Genomic DNA, 15,236 nt, shown 5'->3' with positions numbered 1-15,236 from the left:
AAGAGAGAGATGGGTGTGTGTGGTGGTATGGATATGAACACTGCCATTGGTGCAGAGCACTGGCTTCCCATTGGCTCTGGCTGGTCATGTGCCTCTCGTCCGATTGGTTGAGACTAGTCATGTGACTGCTCTCCAATTGGTTGAGAGGCAAGTAAGCCCCGCCTCCGAAGTGGGGTATAAGTACCCAGAGTTCCCGGCGGTCGGTCATTCTCTGTCATCGACCACCGGGCTAACAACTAGCTGATTAAAGCCACAGTTCGGATCCTAAATGTGTCTTGAGTCAAATTGATGGTACATCAGTGTGAAAGAGAGAGAGAGGTGGGAGTGTGAAAGAGCGAGAGAGAGGTGGGTATGCATGTGTGAAAGAGAGAAATGAGTGTGTGTGCATGAGAGGGAAGGCAAGAGAGGGAGGTGAGAATGAAAAAAAGTGTGAGAGAGGAAGATGAGTGTGCATGAGAGAGAGGGAAGTGAGTGTATGCGTGTGTGTGAGTGTATGAAAGAGTGAGAAAAAAACTTCTGTAAATTTGTTTTTGTATTACACAAAAACATACAATATTTTGTGGTTTAACTGCTACACACAATGAAAATGTTTCTTAGAAGTTCCATCAGTACTTAGAATCAATACAGTGCAGAAGCAGGCCATTCAGCCCAGCATGTCTGCACCAGCTCTGCAAATGAGCATTATGACTTAGTGTCATTCCCCTGTCTTTTCCCCGTACCCTTGCACATTGTCTCTATTCAGGTAATCATTGCTTGCCATCTTGAGTACCTCGATTGAACCTGTCTTCGCCACAATTCCAGGTGGTGCATTCTGGACCTGAACCACTCGTGGGACAAAGTGTTTTTTTTTCTCACATCAGATTTGCTTCTTTTGCAAATTAGTTTAAATCTGCGCCCTCTGGTTCTTGATCCTTTTACGAGCAGGAATATTTTCTCCCTATCTACTCTGTCCAGCCTTCTCATGATTTCAAACAGCTCTATCAAATCTCTTTGCTTCCTTTTCTCCAAGGAGCACTGTCCCGATGTCTCCAAACTATCCTCATCATAGAAGTTTCGCATCTCTGGAATCATTTTTGTAAACCTCTTCTGCACTCTTTCCAAGGTTTTCACATCTTTCTCGAGTGTCTAACTAGTGTCTTGTACACGTTCAGCATAATCTCCTTGCTCTTATACTCTATGACCTTATTAATAAAAAACAGGATACTATTTGCTTTATTAACTCCATCTGACCTGCCAAATTCAATGATCCATGCACATATGCTCCCAGGTCCCTCTGCTCCTGCACCCCTAAGAATTGTACCCCTTACTTTATATTGTCTGTCCATGTTCTTACTATCAAAGTGCGTCACCTCACACTTCTCTGCATTGAACTTCATCTTCCACCTGGCGGCCCACTCCATCAAACTTTCTGTCCATTTAATGTTTGGGGCAGCAGGGTAGCATGGTGGTTAGCATAAATGCTTCACAGCTCCAGGGTCCCAGGTTCGATTCCCGGGTGGGTCACTGTCTGTGTGGAGTCTGCACGTCCTCCCCCTGTGTGCGTGGGTTTCCTCCGGGTGCTCCGGTTTCCTCCCACAGTCCAAAGATGTGCGGGTTAGGTGGATTGGCCATGCTAAATTGCCCGTAGTGTCCTAATAAAAGTAAGGTTAAGGGGGGGTTGTTGGGTTACGGGTATAGGGTGGATACGTGGGTTTGAGTAGGGTGATCATGGCTCGGCACAACATTGAGGGCCGAAGGGCCTGTTCTGTGCTGTACTGTTCTATGTTCTACGCTGTTCTGCTCACAGTTTACCATGTTTCCAAGTTTTGCGTATTCCTCAAACTTTGAAATGGTCTCCTGCACACCAAGACTTAGATAATTAATATGTAGGAAGAGCAAGGGTCCCAATACTACTCCCTGGGGAATTCCATTGCAAATCTACCTCCAGCTCGCAAAATATCGTCATCGAGGAATATGCCACACGCTGTTGGGACTGCCGCAGGATGTTACCTGAAGGTCCTCCCCCGACGTTCCGCCCCCGATGGATCCCAACGGCGCAGGACACGTGTGCTCTGAGGGACTGGTGGGGGTTGGCCGGGGGGGGGGGGGGGGGGGGGGTACTACCTGGTAGGTCGGGTCCGCGCGCAGCCTTTGCCATGTTGTACGACGTGACCTTCTGCAGGCTGTCACGGTGCGCATGCGCGGCCCTGGACCCAGCAATTCTCCAGGCGTTTATATGGGAAAGGTCATGCGTTTTACGTGGCACAACTGCAACCCCTTATCAGTCGGAGCATCGGTACTGGGGCCTAGCCAATGCTTTTTCATAGTAAAAGCAGACACTTCCTCCGGACGCAGCCTCAAAATCCGAGACTCCAGCCCCATTACTCTCAGCTTCCTATTACTCAGCCAATTTTATTTTATTTTTTTTACTTTTTTATAAATTTAGAGTACCCAATTCATTTTTTCCAATTAAGGGACAATTTAGCATGGGTTGTGGGATTTTATACCAACGGGAGCAGCCTCGTTGTACCTGAATTGCTGTCAGGATGAGGCCATCGAATCTTGCGTGAGGCCCCTTGCAAGATTCGCGGCACCCCAATCTCTCTCCAGATTCAACGGAATCTTGCGAGAGGCCGTGACTTGGATCTTGGGAGTCAGAAGGGTTCCGTGGCCCGAAAAGTTTGGGAAACTGGTCTGAGCAGTTCCAGCAAACTATAAACAATTGCCAAATCGATGTATTGTGTTTGACCTAACAGTAGGACGATGAGGGAAGCTTGTGCGTGAAACATTAGCATCTCACACTGCGCGCTGCAGTTTTCAATTCAGTGTTTTCCCGATTGCTTGTCTCTTCCCCTGAGACTTATCTGCTGCATAAACATGGAGTTAATGCACCTGTACAGTTTGATCTATGTGCTACTTTCTGATGAAATGGCACATTTTGTACTTTGGATCTTCACATTGATTAAACAGAAGGACTTAGCAATATAAAGGTAGAAGGGAAAATACACGTTAGAGATGGTTACATTTGTTCTTGGGGTGTGGGTAGCACTGACATTCACGGTTCAGATCCGGGTGATCACTTAGACTGCTTTAGAAGATAGTCAAGAATCACCCATATTGATTTGGCACTGGCTTCACATATAGGCCAGCCCAGGCAAGGACGACATGAATCCCTCCCCCATGGACATTAGTGAACCAGTTGACTTTCCACAATAATTCAGTGGGTTCCTGGTCACTTTTGTATTATTGAAAATTATTTTCTTTCGGATCTAAAAATAAGAGCTGAATTCAAATTCACAATCTGCCACATGATGGGATTTGAAGTCACCTTGTTTAAATTGTCAACGCTGGCCTCTAGGATTGCCAATTCTGCAGCATAACCAATTCCCTAACCATACCAAAGGGCTCAATAGTTGTGTGAGACATGTTGGACAGAGTGTTATTAATGCGCAATCAGTGTGGTGGATGGATATCAAGGATCAGTGTTTGAGTGCTGCCCCAGGTGAAAGGGCAACGCGAGGTGGCACTGTACTGGTCTTGTGATTCCTAATTCTTCCAAATGTGTCAGGTGGCCTCGACTTTCTGATGCATAGAGTATGAAGAATTTTGGTATAGATCCCGTGAGAATTTAAGCCTCCTGCTTCCAGACAGCAGAAAGGTGTTGTGCACCAGAAGCGGGTTGTTTCACTCTTTGGATCTGAGGTGAGGTTTTGTCTTTGTCTAAATCAGAGTGGCGGGGGGGAGGGGGGGGGGGGGGGGGGGGATGGGGGAGGCAGTGATGGGAGGGGGTAACCGATCGAGGGTATCAAGGGGATTAGAGGCTGCAAAACGTTTTCCAGATGGACCTGCAGGTATTTGACCATTTCTCCCAGTTGACCCCAATTCACCCTGCCTGCAGAGACTGGCATTGGTAGAGGCTGACCTTTTACAGTTCTCCCCGGCCTGATGCCATGGTTGGACACTTCCTGCCCGCTGCATGTGATTGCAGGTGGAACTTACAGTTTGCATTGTGATTTTGTGCATGGCAGCTCCTGTCACATTAGCAGAAGTGGTGCCTCAGTGCCTGTCGGGAGCCCCACTCTTCAAGTGAAATGCTGTCCAGAAACCCTGCCCCCTCGCACTGGGCATGGTAGTACCTGGCACTCCCACTGGTGCCTGAGCACCTTGGAACTGCAAGCCTGGCACCTTGGCGGTGCTACCTGGGCACCAGGTGGCTCTGCCAAGCTGGCAGGGGCACTGCTAGTGTGCTAGTGCCAAGGTGCCCGGGTGCCAGGTTGCCCGTGCCAGGGATCAGCCGTAGGGGTTCCCTGCATTTAAAAGGTGGAGTGAGGGGGAGGCCTCGGGGTGCAGTGGGGATGCCGAGGGGGAGGCAAGAGATCGGGCGACATTTAAAAATGAAATGAGGTAAGTGCGGACTCGGCGAGGAGTCCCCGACCGAGGCCAGAAGGAAAAGAGTCCCGCTTGATAACGGAGTTGCTCTCAGCACTGCAGGTGCCGAGAAATTCCCTGCTATTCGCGCCCAAAACCGGACTTTTTTTTTTGTGTGTTCAATCGTGCCCATAGCATCTCACAGCAGATATGCTGTCAGTGCCAACTCTTTGAACAGAACTATCCAGTTCGGCCCAATCCCCTGGTCTTTTACTCCGGATTCAGCAATAATAATAATCTTTATTGTCACAAGTAGGCTTACATTAACACTGCAATGAAGTTACTGTGAAAAGCCCCAAGTCCCCACATTCCGGCGCCTGTTCGGGTACACAGAGGGAGAATTCAGAATGTCCAATTCCCCTAACAGCACGTCTTTCGGGACTTTCGGGAGCGCCCGGAGGAAACCCACGCAGACACGGGGGGAACGTGCAGACTCCGCACAGACAGTGACCCAAGCCGGGAATCAAACTGAGACCCTGGCGCTGTGAGGCCACAGTGCTAACCACTGTGTGCTACCGTGCCGCCCAGTGTGTTATTCCTTTTCAAGTAGTTATCCAATCCCCTTTTGCAAGTTGCTATTGAATCAGCTCTCATCACTCTTTCGGGAAGTTTGGCCAAGATCAGAATAATTGACGAGTCTACATACACTTTTCCTCACTTCCTGCTGGAACCTGAGCCAATTATCTTTTCCTTGTGTCCTCCAGGCGACAGACAGAGTTTCTCCCCATCTACTCTGTCAAAACACCTCAGAATTTCAAACATCTCTATTAAACCTTCCCTTGACCTTCTTTACTCCAAGGCGGACAACCCCAGCTTCTCCAGTGTCTCCACGTTAACGGAATTCTCTCTTTCCCTGGTATCATGCTCCGTCCCTTCTCCAAGCCCTTGAATTCCATCGACCGTGTGCTTAAACCTGAGACGCATTAGGATTCGCGCTGGGTTACTCCGCGAAATCTGTGCCAGTACTTGAACGGCGATTTCTTATCCCTTTTGCCTCAGTCTTGACATCTTCCTATTTTCTGTTGCTTGTGAGGCTGAGATGATAGACACCAACAGATGGTCAGCTCCTGCTAATGCACCGTGTCATTAGACTGGTTATAATGTTAGGAATTATGTTAATTGCACTTATAGTCCTTTTGTATTTTGTGTCATTAGATCAATTAAGTGAATCCTGTGCCGTTACCCTGCAATCGCACAAGACAGACAATGGGAACATAGGAGTACTGTGAGCAGGAGTGAGAGACATCACACAACCTTAGCATGATTGAGTGAGTTCCTCAATAGACTAAAAGGAATCCAGACAACAGGGACAGATGTCAGTGATGGAGGGCATTTAGAATCTCCACAGTGCAGAAGGAAGCCATTCGGCCCATCGGGTCTGCACCGACCCGCTGAAAGTGCACCCTACTGAGGCCGACTCCATCCCCATGACCCAATAACCCCATGTAACCTGCACATTGTTTGGACGCTAAGGGCCAATTTAGCATGGCCAATCCACCTAACTGTGCATCTTTGGACTGTGGGAGGAAACCGGAGAACCCGGAAAAACCTGCACAGACACGGGGAGAAAGTACAGACTCCGCACAGACAGTGACCCAAGGCCGGAAATGAACCCGGGTCCCCCAGTGCTGTGAGGCAGCAGTGCTAACAGCTGTGCCACCGTGCCCCCCCCCCTCCCCCTCCACATCCTCAGAGAAACAAGGAGTGAGAGGTATAGGTTGCCATGAAGAAGTTAATGGCACTGACCATTCCTGCTAGATTGAAGACAAGATAACATGGGAACTGTTTTCATGACAAAGTTGACCCAGGAAACAACAGACTCTTTTATGTACCCAGGCGGTGGCCAGGACTGGATGCGTGTCGAGGGGTTGAAGTCAGAAAAAGTGAGAAGGTCAGAAGTTGGGATGTTGATGATTGCACAATCTTCAGTACTATTTGTTACCCCTCAGATACTGAAGCAGACAATGACTGGACAACTGCAGCAAGACCTGGATAACATTTAACCTTGGGCTGAAAGTTCAGATAACATTAGTGTCACACAACTGCCAGATAATGGCCATCTCTAAAAAATGAGAATCTAACCATCACCCCTTGACATTTAGGGGCTGGTTTCGCTCACCAGGCTAAATCGCTGGCTTTTAAAGCAGACCAAGCAGGCCAGCAGCACGGTTCGATTCCCGTACCAGCCTCCCCGGACAGGTGTCGGAATGTGGCGAATAGGGGATTTTCACAGTGACTTCATTGAAGCCTACTCGTGACAATAAGCGATTTTCATTTTCATTTTAATGGCATTATCATCATGATTCCCCCGCAATCAACATCCTGGGGGTTAGCATTGACCAGAAATTAACTGGACTAGCCATACCAATACTGTGGCTGCAAGAGCATATCAGAGGCTAGGAATCCTGTGGTGAGTAATTTCCTCCCGTCTCCCTAAAACCAGTCCACAAAGCACACGGCGGAAATCCCGAACAAAATGAGAAAATCTGGATAGTCATTGATCTGAAAAGTTAACTCTGTTACTCCCTCCACAAATGCTGCCAGATCTTCTGGGTGGGATTCTCCGTCCCGGTATGCCTGGATCACGTTCCCCAATGGGACGGAGAATCGGACATCGGGGCAAAACCGGGAGTGGCGCCATGCGCCAACCCGATCGCGATGGATAAACCCCCCACCTCCCCCCCCCCGGTGGCAGGACCAAGGTCCACGACTGAAGCTCGGGGATGTGAATGGGTCTTAATGGCCTGATTGACGTCAATGGGTGGTAGTCCCTTTCCCACCCAGGGGGAAGCAAGGTATTCTGCCTGCCATCCATGTCATCCAGCAAGGTCTCCAGTTCGGCATCTGCAAACATCAGGGCCGATCTTCAGGGATGGCATTTTCCTGGTTGAAATGAGAGTGTGTGGGGATTGGAGTGCTTATATGTAGCTGCAGCTTGCCAGGCTCTCAAATGGCAGTCCCAATCCCATCAAATCACATGCCAGCGTTCGTTCGAATTGCACTAGTTCCACCTGGCGCTCGTGCCAGCTCATTAGGGCATCCTGAATCACTGCGTGACCGGCGCTGCTTTTGGGGCTGTAGAACTAATGCAATTCAGCCCCGGCGTCAGCTCTTAGTCTCCGAAGCGGAAGGTTCTGGCCATAGTCTCCCAAATGGAGATTCAAGTCCGCTGAGTATTTCCGGAATTTTCTGTTTTGATTTCAGACTTCTGGCATTTGCAGTATTTTGCTTTGGTATTGAGACATGATGTTGAGTGGAAAGGGGCTGCCACTCATGAATCAGCCTCTGCAGGCACAACAGACAATGTTGAAACAGAAGTGAGGCACACCCTGGATGCAGTCCATCCTTTCCTGAGGTGGACAGACACCAAAGTCAACTGCCTATCCGTATATTCATTGCCATCCTGTCACGACACTCTTTGGCAACATTGGCAACGCAGGTCTGAAGACGATTCAGATGCCCACGCACATTGGCAGAGAATTCATTGACTTTGATGCTTTGGGTTATTTTCCTAACGTCCTTTCTTTTGTAGGAAATGTGTGAAAAATTAGGCAATTTGGACTTGAGTCATTGGGCTGTGGCGCATCTCTGAACACTCCTTAGAGATGGTGCAATAAATGAAATGGCAGAGAAGGAATGTCTGGAATCCCTTCGCTGCAACAGGTGTAACTCCACATATGACAATACCCATAGAACCATATGTTCCTGTGAGTCACAAGTCAAGTGGCCAGTTATTGATGTGTGCTCTCTGGGGTACGATGTGAGAAACATTTAATGAGATGCTCGTTTCCGAGTGCTCAATTAAGTGTCTGCAAAATCTGGTTGGAAAAAAAAATTAAGACTGAGGGGTGATATAATAATTCTAATTAAGTAGTTTTCTTCTCAGGGTGACAGTCATTTTTATGTTAATTAAGATTCATTAAACAGCTAATTATGTGGACTAAAAACAGCATTTGAGTTAACTATTGAGAAGGGCTTAATTGACTTTGAGGCATCATGTTCTGATCTCTGAATCGTTCTGTCACTGTTGGGAGTCCAAGTGAAGCCAGGCTTTTTAAAAACTACGGGCGAAATTTTCCCAACGGGAGACTGTGCCGACACCGGAGTGAAACCCGGAGTGTTTCACTCCGGCGTCAGAGGCCGCTCCTCGCACCCTATTATCCCCCTCTCCCCCCCCCCCCCCCCCCCCCCCCCTCCAAGGGGGCTAGGAGCGGTGGTTTGTGAATCCCGAACACCCGGCCTTGATGCTTGCGTCAAATCGGCGCGCCGGGAATGATGCGGCCGGTGGCGCCGAGGTGACGTCAGCCGCGCATGCGCAGGTTGGCCGGCTCCAACCCGCGCATGCGTGGTTGCCGTCTTCCCCTCCGCTGCCCCCGCAAGACATGGTGGCTTGATCTTGTGGGGCGGCGGAGGGAAAAGAGTGTGTCTCTTAGAGACGCCGGCCCGAAGATCTGTGGGCACCGATCGCGGGCCAGTCACCTCATGAGCACGCCCGTGGTGCTCGAATCCTCCCTCCGCCCCCCCCCACAGGCCCCACACTTACCTGTCGCGCGCTGTTCATGACGGCAGCGACCAGGTGTGGTTGCCGCCGGCTTGAACCGGTCGGGTTCGTGAGTCCGCTCGGCCCATCCGGGCCGGAGAATCGGCGGTTGCCGTGAAAAACGGCGAGCGGCTATTCTCCGAGCAGCATGTCGAAAAACGCGACACGCCATTTTGGGGGGGGGGGGGGGGGGGGTGGGAGAATCGCGGTGGGTGCCAGGGCGGCGTGTCGTGATTTTCCCGGCCCTCCTGCGATTCTCCCACCCGGTGTGGGGAGCGGAGAATCGCGCCCTACCTTCTTGTTAAAACAACAATAAAGATGGATGAATTTACACTATTTGGCTGGAACAGCTGTGGCCAAGGAAAAAATATTGTTGGCAGGTCCAGGAACAAGGCTTACCATCATGAGACAAGGTACTAACTTGATAATAGTTTTCTTAGTGTATCACAGAAGCCGTGTTATAAGGAAATTGGGGCTCAGCAGAGAGATTAATGTTGAGCCAGGCAAAGTGTTTGTGTTTTATTTGGCAGGGTTCTTAATGACAGCAATTACTTCCATACATGAGCTTCGCACATTGAGAGTGTGCAATATGATTCTGGCTATGCACCCAATTTGCAAATCTGTGATTATCTATCTCTTCACATCTATCACATACATAACAATTGGTTCTGCATTACTCTGGATAGGCAGACGATTGATCTGGCTGAGACCTGAATAAATAATATTCTTTACTTCTGCTGAACCTTCCCTTTAAATTATGACCTGTGTCCCACTGTACGTTCTGTAAACTGTAGTTTTGTAAAGTTGAGCCTATGTATGATTGACCCCAGCAACAGCTTGAGTATCTTATTAGAACCAACACTGGGAGCAGAGAAAATAATTGAATTTGCAGTCGAGTTGACAGAATTTACACTGGCTTCAACTGCAGAACTATGTAAAGCACATTGGCAGCAGAAAATCCTTAGAATCTGCACAGTAACATCCTCCCTTTGACAGTTCTCTGGAGAGCAGAGTGAAATGGAAATTGATGAGTTACTTGTCTCCTTTAAGCTGGCATGTGTGGGTAGATGGGGAGATAGTGGAGGAGGAGATGACGATGCTAATGGTAATTCTCTCAGTGGTATGTAGATGTAGGCGCAGCCTCAAATCCTGTAGAGCAATGTTTAAAGATATATGAAGTAAAGTGTTTTGCAACACAAGTAAAGAATTAATTGTGTTACAATCAGTTAAGGAGGAACGACCTGGCTTCCTTTTTATTCAACCGGCTCAGTAGGTTTCAACAATGTTTTGTTTAAAATCATTTCCCCATGGAATCTTTTCTCAATTTATAAGGAGCCAATTTACCAGACTTTCTTGAGTCAAAGAAAGAGTATATTTATTCGTTACTAAATTCTGAGGAAAAATAATAAAGACTCTATGCACACAGGTCAGAAATAATCAGTAAAGAGTCAAAATAAAAGTTTAAAAGAATACACAAATTAGTCCATTGGCTTATCTATGAAATGTAGATGGTGGTATGTTGCGGCCTCAAGAACAAAGAACAAAGAAAATTACAGCACAGGAACAGGCCCTTCGGTCCTCCCAGCCTGCGCCGATCCAGATGCTTTATCTAAACCTGTCGCCTATTTTCCAAGGATCTACTTCCCTCTGTTCCCCGCCCGTTCATATATGTCTAGATGCATCTTAAATGATGCTATCGTGCCAACCTCTACCACCTCCACTGGCAAAGCGTTCCATCACCCATCACCCTCTGGGTAAAAAACTTTCCACGCACATATCCCTTAAACTTTCCCCCTCTCACCTTGAAATCGTGACCCCTTGTAATTGACACCCCACTCTTGGAAAAAGCTTGCTGCTATCCACCCTGTCCATATCTCTCATAATATTGTAGACCTCAATCAGGTCCCCCCCTCAACCTCCGTCTTTCCAACGAAAACAATCCTAATCTACTCAACCTTTCTTCATAGCTAGCACCCTCCATACCAGGCAACATCCTGGTGAACCTCCTCTGCACCCTCTCTAAAGCACCCACATCCTTCTGGTAATGTGGCGACCAGAACTGCACACAGTATTCCAAATGTGGCCTAACCAAGGCCCTATACAACTGTAACATGACCTGCCGCCTCCTGTACTTAATACCCCATCCGATGAAGGCAAGCATGGTGTATGCCTTCTTGACCACTCTATCGACCTGCGTTGCCACTTTCAGGGTACAATGGACCTGAACTCCCAGATCTCTCTGAACATCAATTTTCTCCAGGACTCTTTCATTGACCCTATAGTCCGCTCTTGAATTAGATCTTCCAAAATGCATCACCTTGCATTTGCCTGGATTGAACTCCATCTGCCATTTCTTTGCCCAACTCTGCAATCCATCTATATTTTGCTGTATTCTCTGACAGTCCTCCTCGCTAGCTGCAACTCCACCAATCTTAGTATCATCTGCAAAATTGCTAACCAGACCACCTATACCTTCATCCAGATCATTTATGTATATCACAAACAACAGTGGTCCGAGCACGGATCCCTGTGGAACACCACTAGTCACCTTTCTCCATTTTGAGACACTCCCTTCCACCACTACTCTCTGTCTCCTGTTGCCCAGCCAGTTCTTTATCCATCTAGCTAGTACACCCTGAACCCCATATGACTTCACTGACATCTACCCTCATCAATTAACTTTGTCACTTCGTCAAAGAACAAAGGAAATTACAGCACAGGAACAGGCCCTTCGACCCTCCCAGCCTGCGCCGATCCAGATCCTTTATCTAAACCTGTCTCCTATTTTCCAAGGTCTACTTCCCTCTGTTCCCGCCCATTCATAAACCTGTCTAGATGCTTTTTAAATAATGCTATTGTGCCCGCCTCTACCACCTCCGCTGGTAAAGCGTTCCAGGCACCCACCACCCTCTGCGTAAAAAACTTTCCATGCACATCTCCCTTAAACTTTCTCCCCCTCACCTTGAAATCATGACCCCTTGTAACTGACACCCCCACTCTTGGGAAAAGCTTGTTGCTGTCCACCCTGCCCATACCTCTCATAATTTTGTAGACCTCAATCAGGTCCCCCCTCAACCTCCGTCTTTCCAACAAAAACAATCCTAATCTACTCAACCTTTCTTCATAGCTAGCACCCTCCATACCAGGCAACATCCTGGTGAACCTCCTCTGCACCCTCTCCAAGGCATCCACATCCTTCTGGTGATGTGGCGACCAGAACTGCACGCAGTATTCCAAATGTGGCCGAACCAAAGTCCTATACAACTGTAACATGACCTGCCTACTCTTGTACTCAATACCCCGTCCGATGAAGGCAAGCATGCTGTATGCCTTCTTGACCACTCTATCAACCTGCGTTGCCACCTTCAGGGTACAATGGACCTGAACTCCCAGATCTCTCTGCACATCAATTTTCCCCAAGACCCTTCCATTCACCATATAGTCCGCTCTTGAATTTGATCTTCCAAAATGCATCACCTCGCATTTGCCTGGATTGAACTCCATCTGCCATTTCTCTGCCCAACTCTCCAATCTATCTATATTTTGTTGTATTCTCTGACAGCCCTCCTCGCTATCTGCAACTCCACCAATCTTAGTATCATCTGCAAACTTACTAATCAGACCACCTATACCTTCCTCTAGGTCATTTATGTAGATCACAAACAACAGTGGTCCGAGCACGGATCCCTTCTCCATTTTGAGACACTCCCTTCCACCAGTACTCTCTGTCTCCTGTTGCCCAGCCAGTTCTTTATCCATCTAGCTAGTACACCCTGAACCCCATACGACTTCACTTTTTCCATCAACCTGCCATGGGAAACCTTATCAAATGCCTTACTAAAGTCCATGTATACAACATCTACAGCTCTTCCCTCATCAATTAACTTTGTCACTTCCTCAAAGAATTCTATTAGGTTTGTAAGGCATGACCTTCCCTGCACAAAACCATGCTGCCTATCACTGATAAGTCTATTTTCTTCCAGATGTGAATAGATCCTATCCCTCAGTATCTTCTCCAATAGTTTGCCTACCACTGACGTCAAGCTCACAGGTCTATAATTCCCTGGATTATCCCTGCTACCCTTCTTAAACAAAGGGACAACATTAGCAATTCTCCAGTCCTCCGGGACCTCACCCGTGCTCAAGGATGCTGCAAAGATATCTGTTAAGGCCCCAGATATTTCGACCCTCGCTTCCCTCAGTAACCTGGGATAGATCCCATCTGGTCCTGGGGACTTGTCCACCTTAATGTCTTTTAGAGCACCCAAAACTTCCCCCTTCCGTATGACAACTTGACCGAGAGTATTTAAACATCCATACCTAGCCTCAACATCCGTCTTGTCCCACTCCTTTGTGAATACCGATGCAAAGTACTCATTAAGAATCTCACCCATTTCCTCTGAGTCCACGCATAAATTCACTCTTTTGTCTTTAAGTGGGCCAATCCTTTCTCTAGTTACCCTCTTTCTCCTTACATATGAATAAAATGCTTTGGGATTTTCCTTAACCCTGTTAGCCAAAGATATTTCATGACCTATCTATCAGTAACCTGGGATAGATCCCATCCGGACCTGAGTACTTGTCCACCTTAATGCCTTTTAGAATACCCAAAACTTCCCCCTTCCTTATGCTGACATGACCTAGAGTATTTAAACATCCATCCCTAGCCTCAACATCCTTCATGTCCCTCTCCTTGGTGAATTCCGATGCAAAGTACTCATTAAGAATCTCACCCATTTCCTCTGACTCTACACATAAATTCCCACTTTTGTCTTTGAGTTGGCCAATCTTTTCTCTAGTTACCCTCTTGCTCCTTATATACGAATAAAAGGCTTTGGGATTTTCCTTAACCCTGTTAGCCAAAGATATTTCATGACCCCTTTTAGCCCTCTTTATTGTGTGTTTGAGATTTGTCCGACTTTCCCAATATTCCTCCAAAGCTTCATCAGTTTTAAGTCGCCGAGATCTTATGTATGCTTCCTTTTTCATCTTGGCTAGTCTCACAATTCCACCCGTCATCCATGGTTCCCTAATCTTGCCATTTCTATCCCTCATTTTCACAGGGACATGTTTGTCCTGCACTCTAATCAACTTTTCCTTAAAAGACTCCCTCATTTCAAATGTGGATTTACCCTTAAACAGCTGCTCCCAATCCACATTCCCTAGCTCCTGCCGAGTTTTGTTATACTCTGCCTTTCTCCAGTTTAGTACTCTTCCTTTCGGACCACTCTCATCTTTGTCCATGAGTATTCTAAAATTTACGGAATTGTGATCGCTATTCCCGACTAAAACCAGATGAACCAGGTCCAGTATGGCCCCTTCCCGAGTTGGACTATTTACATACTGCTCTCAAAAACTCTCCTGGAAGATCCTTACAAATTCTGCTCCATCTACGCCGCCAACACTACATGAGTCCCATTCAATGTTGGGGAAGTTAAAATCTCCCATCACGACCATCCTATTGCTCCTACATTTTTCTATAATCTGTCTACCTATTTGAATCTCTATTTCACGCTCGCTTTTGGGAGGCCTGTAGTAAAGTCCCAACAATGTTACTGCACCCATCCTATTTCTTAGTTCTACCCATATTGCCTCAGTGCTTGAATCCTCCATCGTGCCCTCCTTAATCACAGCTGTGGTATCATCTCGGACCAGTAATGCACTCCTCCACCCCTTTTACCTCCCTCTCTATCCCTCCTGCAGCATCTATACCCTGGGATAGTTAGTTGCCGTTCCCTCAACCAAGTCTCAGTAATACCAATAACATCATATTCCCAGGTACTAATCCAAGCCCTAAATTCATCTGCTTTACCTGGTATACTTCTCGCATTAAAACAAATGCACCTCAGACCACCTGTCCCTTTGCGTTCATCATCTCTTCCCTATGTACTCTCCCCTTAGTCACATTGAGTTTATTATCTAGTACCTTACTGGCTTTAGTTGCTGCCTCTTTACTGACCTCTAACTTCCTAATCTGGTTCCCATCCCCCTGCCCCCTGTTAAATTGGATGATTTCAATAGAGCTTACTTTGGCAGGCTTGAGGTCTGTTGGAGACACTTGTTTGCTGTCTCTGCAGGGTTATCTAAAACTCAATTGCCTACAGCAAGTGAAAGCAAGAGAGAGAGAGAGGCAACCTGTTTTGATTTCTTCTTTGTCCAGTGCGACTGTCGCTCACATATCTCCAGTCAGTTTTAAACTCATTTTCTCTGCGTATTCCTGGGAGGGGGAAACGAGCAATTCTTGCAACCACAGTGCATTTGCTTTCATCTCAGAATTTTTTACACATTC

General features: G+C 47.4%; 1 protein-coding gene across 1 annotated transcript in view; it reads left to right on the top strand.

Annotated features, from left to right (window-relative positions):
* Window positions 1-15,236, top strand: part of LOC119967970 (collagen alpha-1(XIX) chain) — a 287,876-nt gene that overhangs the window by 74,383 nt on the left and 198,257 nt on the right. The gene's annotated exons all lie outside the window — the stretch shown is intronic.

This window comes from Scyliorhinus canicula, chromosome 6 (assembly GCF_902713615.1).
Source record: "Scyliorhinus canicula chromosome 6, sScyCan1.1, whole genome shotgun sequence".
Lineage (NCBI taxonomy): Eukaryota > Metazoa > Chordata > Chondrichthyes > Carcharhiniformes > Scyliorhinidae > Scyliorhinus > Scyliorhinus canicula.
This window is presented reverse-complemented; position numbering and strand designations above follow the sequence as displayed.